At 42.5% G+C, this 8211-nt stretch overlaps 1 non-coding gene across 1 annotated transcript; it reads right to left on the reverse strand.

The window, feature by feature from the left end:
- Positions 1 to 435: 435 nt before the first annotated feature.
- LOC135149791 (small nucleolar RNA R71) lies at positions 436 to 542 on the reverse strand. Its single transcript, XR_010288006.1, has one exon. It is a non-coding gene; the product is annotated as a small nucleolar RNA R71 (small nucleolar RNA).
- Between the last annotated feature and the right edge of the window lie 7669 nt (positions 543 to 8211).

Raw genomic sequence — 8211 nt, forward strand, 5'->3', positions numbered from 1 at the left:
AAAGCAATTGATTCATCTTCTTCTTCTGATTCTGAAGCAATGACAGAACCTGAAGCACAACCAGACATTAAGGCATTGAAAGATTTCTCGATGCCGAAGATCGATGATATCCAGTCAAGTATTGTCAGGCCTGCAATCGCAGCCAAAGCCTTTGAAATCAAACCAGGAACTATTCAAATGGTCCAGAACTCGGTACAGTATGGGGGTTCTCCTACTGAAGACCCTATTATGCATATACGGAATTTTATAGAGATCTGTGACACTTTCAAATTCAATGATGTCTCTGATGAAGCTGTGAAGCTAAGGCTTTTCCCATTTTCACTGAGAGATAAGGCTAAGGGATGGTTACATTCTTTACCATCTGGTTCGATTACTACATGGGAAGATCTAGCTCAGAAATTTCTCACTAAATTCTTCCCCATGGCAAAGACTGCTGCACTACGAAATGCTCTATCTGAATTCACTCAACAATCAGGAGAAACATTTTGTGAAGCCTGGGAGCGATATAAGGAGATGCTAAGGAAGTGTCCCCATCATGGCATGCCGGATTGGATGCAAATAAACAGTTTCTATAATGGTCTTGGACCTCAATCCAGGCCTATGCTTGATGCTGCTTCTGGAGGTGCGCTATGGGCTAAGAGTTATGAAGAAGCATATGATCTTATTGAAATGATGGCTGCTAATGAATATCAGAACCCTACTCAAAGACTTACTCAAGGGAAGGTAGCCGGAATTCTTGATCTTGACACGTCTACAGCCATAGCAGCTCAACTTAAAGCTCTCACGATGAAAGTAGATTCTCTGGCTCACCAAGGAATTCAACAGCCAGTCTCTATTTGCGAATTATGTGCTGGTACTCATGCCACTGATCAGTGTGCCATTTCTAGTGAATCAGCACAATTTGTGAGCAATTTTCAGAGAGGTCAACAGCCTGTTCCAGCTACTTATCATCCTAACAACCGAAATCATCCGAATTTCAGCTGGAGTAATAATCAGGGTTATAATCAGTCTCAACAAGGATTTCAACAGGGACCTAAACAGTATAGTCAGGCTGGAAATTCACAACAGTATGCACCTAAACAGCCATATCATCCCCCGGGATTTCAGAATCATGGGCAAACAACTAACGAAAGGTCCGACATGGAAGAGCTAAGACTCATGTACAAGAGTCAGGCAGTAACTTTAAAAGCCTTGGAAACACAAGTCGGCCAGTTAGCTAATGCTTTACTAAGCAGACCACAGGGGAATCTCCCTAGTGATACAGAGGTACCAGGTAAGAGGGACCCTAAAGAGCAAGTCCAATCCATTACGCTGAGATCTGGAAAAACTACAACAGGGCCTACCTCAACATTAGTCCAAGATCAGGGTGATGAACCGCAAGAAATTCCAGCAGAACTTCCTTCGAATACAATTGGCATCAACCCTACTGTTGAAAAGGATAAGGCTATCCCTGCAGCTGCTCCGATGTCAAAACCAGTATATCCACCACCTCCATTTCCTAGGAGGTTAAAAAAACAGCAGCTGGATAAACAATTTGGTAAATTCTTAGAAGTATTCAAAAAGCTTCACATCAACATTCCGTTTGCTGAAGCACTCGAGCAAATGCCTAGCTATGCCAAGTTCATGAAGGGTATTCTTTCAAAAAAGCTAAGGCTCGAAGAGTTAGAGACAGTGGCTTTAACGGAGGAATGTAGTGCTGTGCTTCAACAGAAACTACCACCTAAGCTTAAGGATCCGGGAAGCTTCACTATCCCTTGCACTATTGGGAAGTTCTCTTTTGATAAGTGTCTGTGCGACTTGGGGGCTAGCATCAATCTGATGCCTTTATCTATCTTCACACAACTTGGCTTGCCAGAGCTCAAGCCGACAAACATGTCTTTACAGCTGGCTGATCGTTCGATCACATATCCGAGGGGTATAATTGAAGATGTGCTAGTCAAGGTTGATCAATTAATATTTCCAGCCGACTTCGTGATTCTTGACTTTGAAGAAGACAAAAGGATTCCTATCATCTTGGGTAGACCCTTTTTAGCCACCGGGCAAACATTGATCGATGTCCAAAAAGGGGAACTTACAATGAGAATACAAGATCAGACGGTCACGTTCAACGTATTCAATGCAATGAAATTACCAACCGATGAGGAATCTTGTTTCAGTATGGATGTACTTGATACTACGGCAGAAGCTAATAGCCAGCGAGTCTTACAAAATGATGCATTGGAAGCTATCCTTACTAATGATGAGGAATTGGACAGTGAAGAAGATTTGGAAGAAATCCATCATCTTAACTCATCACATTGGAGAAGGAATTTTGAACCACCTGTCGAATCTCTTGGCTTGGAAGAATTGAAGGAAGATCACAAACCACTCCAACCATCAGTGATCGAAGCACCTAAACTTGAACTTAAACCGCTACCGAATCACTTAAGGTATGCTTTTCTTGGTGAGGGTTCTACTCTTCCTGTTATTATTGCATCTAACTTGTCAGGTGGTGAAGAAGACAAACTTTTGAGGGTGCTAAGGGAATTCAAAACAGCAATTGGTTGGACCATAGCTGATATCAAGGGAATCAGTCCATCCTTTTGTCAACACAAAATTCTCATTGAAGAAGGGAGCAAACCTTCAGTGGAACAACAAAGAAGGCTAAATCCTATCATGAAGGAGGTTGTAAAGAAAGAGATTCTTAAATGGCTTGATGCAGGTATCATATATCCAATTTCCGATAGCTCATGGGTGAGTCCAGTACAATGTGTGCCTAAGAAAGGAGGCATGACAGTAGTAGCCAACGAAAAAGGGGAACTCATCTCAACTAGAACTGTCACTGGTTGGAGGATTTGCATGGACTACCGAAAGCTGAATAAAGCTACAAGAAAGGATCACTTCCCTCTGCCTTTTATTGATCAAATGCTTGACAGGTTGGCTGGTCATGAATTCTTTTGCCTGTTGGACGGGTATTCTGGCTATAATCAGATTGCTATTTCTCCGGAGGATCAAGAAAAGACAACCTTTACATGCCCTTATGGTACATTTGCATTCAGAAGAGTACCTTTTGGCTTATGCGGTGCACCAGCCACTTTTCAAAGGTGCATGATGGCAATATTCTCAGAGATGATCGGCATCAATGTAGAGGTATTCATGGACGATTATTCTGTATTCGGAACATCTTATGACGAATGCCTCACGAATCTGAGAATGGTTCTTAAACGATGTGTGGAAACTAATCTGATTCTCAATTGGGAAAAATGTCATTTCATGGTGCAAGAAGGAATCATATTGGGGCATAAAGTATCTGCCAAGGGACTGGAAGTTGATAAAGCAAAGGTGGAAACAATTAAAAATCTTCCTCCACCACTCTCGGTTAAAGGAATCCGAAGTTTCCTTGGTCATGCAGGTTTCTATCGAAGGTTCATCAAGGATTTCTCAAAAATTTCTAAACCTCTTTGCAATTTGTTAGAGAAAGACATTCCATTCAAATTTGATGAGGAGTGCTTGAAAGCATTTGAAATCTTGAAAAAGAAGTTGACATCAGCGCCTATCATCACTGCACCTGATTGGAGTAAACCATTCGAATTAATGTGTGATGCCAGTGATTATGCCGTAGGAGCTGTACTGGGCCAGCGTACAAGTAATGTGTTTCATGTTATCTATTATGCCAGCAAAACATTAAATGATGCACAATTGAACTACACTACTACTGAAAAAGAACTTCTAGCCATTGTCTTTAGCTTTGAGAAGTTCAGGTCTTATCTTCTTGGAACAAAGGTAGTGGTATATACTGATCATGCAGCCATTCGGTATCTCATCTCAAAGAAGGATTCTAAACCAAGACTAATTCGTTGGGTTCTATTACTCCAAGAATTTGATGTGGAAATTAAAGATCGGAAGGGCACAGAAAATCAGGTAGCCGATCATTTATCCCGACTAGAAGATCACAGCAAACAAACTACCGACAACACTCTAATCAATGAATTCTTCCCAGATGAACAGTTATTTGGAGTTGAGGCAGAAGAGCCATGGTTTGCTGACATTGTAAATTATCTGGTGAGTAAGATCATTCCTCCAGAATTCTCTTATGCTCAACGCAAGAAATTCCTTCACGATGTGAAATGGTATATTTGGGATGAACCCTTTTTGTTTAAACAAGGAGTCGATCAAATTCTCAGACGGTGTATCCCTAACAACGAAGTTGAGGGAGTTTTGCGCGAGTGCCATTCCACTGGTTATGGAGGCCATTATAGCGGAGAGAAGACAGCAAAGAGGGTGCTCCAAGCAGGTTTTTACTGGCCAACTCTGTTTAAAGATGCTCATCAGTTTGTGTTGGGTTGCGATCGATGCCAACGTACAGGTAATATTTCTAGGAGGAATGAAATGCCTCTTAAAATGCTTTTGGAGGTCGAAATATTTGATGTTTGGGGAATTGACTTTATGGGACCGTTCGTTTCATCTTGCAACAACCAGTATATTCTATTAGCAGTCGATTATGTGTCTAAATGGGTGGAAGTAAAAGCTTTACCTACAAATGATGCTAAGGTGGTCTTGCAATTTCTTCAAAAACAAATCTTTACCCGTTTCGGAGTCCCTAGGGTCATTATCAGTGATGAAGGCTCTCATTTCTGCAATCGGAAATTCACAACCTTGATGACAAGGTATAATATCAATCACCGGGTTGCTACTGCTTATCATCCTCAAACGAATGGTCAAGCTGAAGTGTCTAATAGAGAGATCAAACGCATATTAGAGAAGGTGGTTAACCCTTCTAGGAAAGACTGGTCCTTGCGATTAGACGAAGCTGCTTGGGCTTATCGAACAGCTTACAAAACACCATTGGGTACTTCTCCATTTCAGTTAGTATTTGGGAAGGCTTGTCACTTACCAGTAGAGTTGGAACATAAAGCTTATTGGGCACTAAAGAAGTTGAATTTCGACTTACAATTAGCTGGAGAAAAACGCATGATCCAACTCAATGAGTTGGAGGAGTTCCGCCTCCGTGCTTATGAAAATAACAAACTCTACAAAGAAAAGGTGAAAAGATTGCATGATCAGCGGCTGATACAAAAATCGTTTGTGGTTGGTCAGTTGGTTCTATTGTATAACTCTCGGTTGAAGCTGTTTCCAGGAAAACTCAAGTCACGCTGGTCAGGACCATTTACAGTTCAGACGGTATTCTCCCACGGTGCGGTAGAAATCTATGCAAAATCACCGGATGAATCATTTAAGGTTAATGGTCAGCGGTTGAAGCCTTACTTCGGCGGAAATGTGAATCGTGAGGTACAAACCACGATTCTTCAATCAGAATCGGATTAATTCTGGACTTCACGTCGAGCTAACGACGTTAAACAAGCGCTTCGTGGGAGGCAACCCACGCATTGGAACCACATTGTACCATTGTAAACCTCAAAAACACAAAAATCGGAAAAAATCAGCCCCCGGTGTCAGACACTAGCGCGCCCGCGCTAGTGTCCAGCGCGACCGCGCTAAGTTGCACAGCGCGCCCGCGCTACACTTAGCGCGGCCGCGCTACTGACTGCCGGATCTGGCGATTTTTCTCCCTAAAAATATTTCTTTTCGTTTTAAAAAGCCCACAATCCTAATTTTGCATGCCTAGCCCGAAATACATCCTCTAAAACCCTAACTCAACTCTCCAATACTTATATAAACCCAAAACACATCTCCAAATCTCTTTATAATTCTCTAAACCCTACCTATATATACACATCCATACACACAACCTTCATCCAATCTCTCAAACCCATTACACACAAACCTCTTACAAATCTAAATCTCTACCAATGGCACCCAAAAGAGCCCGAAGATCACAAGGACCGAGCACCCAAGCCCCCGCATCTAGCGATTCTTCCTCGATGGGCGAGGTTGAGTTCACCTCGGATGGTGCAAGAACCGAGTTTCAACGGCTTATGAATAAGTCGTTAGTTAAGGAGAGGGGATTCTTACCCACGGCGGAAGATGGTGAGCTCTTGAACATGATTCAAGAACGCGGTTGGGAGTCTTTTTGCGAGGCTCCGGAGGCGGTTCCCTTGGCTATTGTTCGAGAATTTTATGCTAATGCCAAGGAGAATCGTGATGGATTCACGGTGGTTCGGGGAATCCGTGTGGATTACAGTGCGGATGCAATCCGTAGAGTCATTGGGGGGCGTGCCAGGCGCCCTAATGAAGAAGATTGGGTGGTTGAGAGGATTGGGCGTGCCAAACGCCGATTTGATGATGATCCGGTTGATTTGGAGCGGTTAGTCTATGATATGTGTGTGCCAGATACACGTTGGAAGATGACTGCACCGCCTTTGCCGGCACATGTTTCGTTTCCAGCAGCCGCGTTGAACCGGTATGCAAAGGCGTGGAACGCCTTCATATGTGCCAACATCATGCCATCGTCACATGGGCATGAGGTGATAGTGGATAGAGCTATTCTACTCTATGGGATTGTCTCGGGCAAGTATATTGACCTGGGACATGTTATTCATCAGGGGATTCTGAGGTTCTTGCAGGGAGGAACCACTGGTGCCATTCCACATGGCACAATTGTTACCAAGCTCTGTCGATCGAGTGGTGTTCGTTGGCCATCCAACGAGCAATTACAGTTGCCAGCAGCACCTATTGATCATTCGGCGATTAGTCGGATGACAGAGTGGGATGGAGGAGTTCCCCACCCTCGAGGCCTCGGGTACTTATATGATGAGATGCCAGGGGGACGTCCAGCGTTTGTTAGGAGGGAGCAGACTAGAGCTTCTGGAGCTGGTACTTCACAGACGGAGAGGAGCTCCGAACCAATGGGGGATGTTCATTATCGCCGCCTAGCGAGGCGGATGGACGCCATGCATGACATCCACCAGAGGTTTGCTTTTGATTTGACACAGGCTCTAGGTAGTGCTTTTCAGGCACAGGGGGTCACAGTTCAGTGGCCAGTATTCGGAGCAGGGATGCAGTATCCTCCACCAGATTCACCTCCAGCAGAGGAGGGGGAGGACTCGGACTCCGAGTAGGTATGTGGGTGCTCTAGCCTTTTTATCACTTTCAATGGGGACATTGAAAATTTTAAGTTTGGGGGTGGTAATCTAAGGAAGAGCATAGTATTTTAGTATGTTTATTATTGCATGTGTTAATTAGTTCATGTAGTTCACGTTTATTTTATTTTGATTTGATTATTTCTCACGTTTTTTTTTATTTTACTCACGTTTTTTTTTATTTATTTTGCATAGTAATTGTCGTAGTTAGTATCACGAGCATTTGCATGAATTATGAAGTTAAGCCAAGTTAATTGCCTATGATGAGTTATGTGCGTAGTTCTTGATTAGTAATTTCAATTGCAATGCTAGGTTAGTACTTGGAAATTGCTTGTGTTGGAAATTGTAATTCACATATGTTCTTGAGATAGGATTTAGACGAAATTCCATGAATTCTAGGATTGAATTGAGCACCCTTCAGCTTAGGTCCGTAAATCTTAAGTTTGGGGGAACTGAGGGGTAGATATGCCTTTCTAAAAAAAAAAAAGAAAAAAAAAGAGTAGTAAATAAATTCACTAAAAAAAAAAAATAAGTGGTAGAATTAACTAGGTTGAGCTCATTAGTACTCGAGTAATTAAGTCTGAGGGGACTTTGTGCCTAACAACCTAAAGCCCTTTGTGGTTTGGGATTGTTGACCCAACGCTCGCTACATGGGTACTAGTGCATAAATCTTTAGGGATCTCAACCATTGCACGGTTAAATAAACCACTAGAATAAAGTGAATAATTGGTGTGTGAAGTCTGGTGGTGTTCGTAACGCATTTACACTGCGAAGCGCTCTGACCTTAGACCGAGCAATGAATCACCAATAAAAAGAAAAAAAAAAAAAAAAAATATAGTGAATAAAATAGAAGGGTGTGGACATTCCTTGGGACCTTGGCTTTTAGTTGGACTTGAGTGACGGGGTGTTAGTTTTAAACTTTTACGATTCTTGAGGGGGATTCTGTGGGAGTAGTAGTTTTTGTCTTGTCTCGATGAAAGAACATGCTTGCACACACTGGCACTCCACACTTGTAAATAGAAGAGTAATTGACTTGGTAGCGAGAGAAGTGAAATTCGAGAACATTAGCACAATCTGAGGTATAAAAATTGGCAAGGCAATTACTTCATAGTTCACTCATTCATCACGTAGTTGCATTCATGCATTTCATTGTATTATTGTATAGTGTCGTTGACGCTTGAGGACAAGCATC

This window comes from Daucus carota, chromosome 9 (genome assembly GCF_001625215.2).
Source record: "Daucus carota subsp. sativus chromosome 9, DH1 v3.0, whole genome shotgun sequence".
Lineage (NCBI taxonomy): Eukaryota > Viridiplantae > Streptophyta > Magnoliopsida > Apiales > Apiaceae > Daucus > Daucus carota.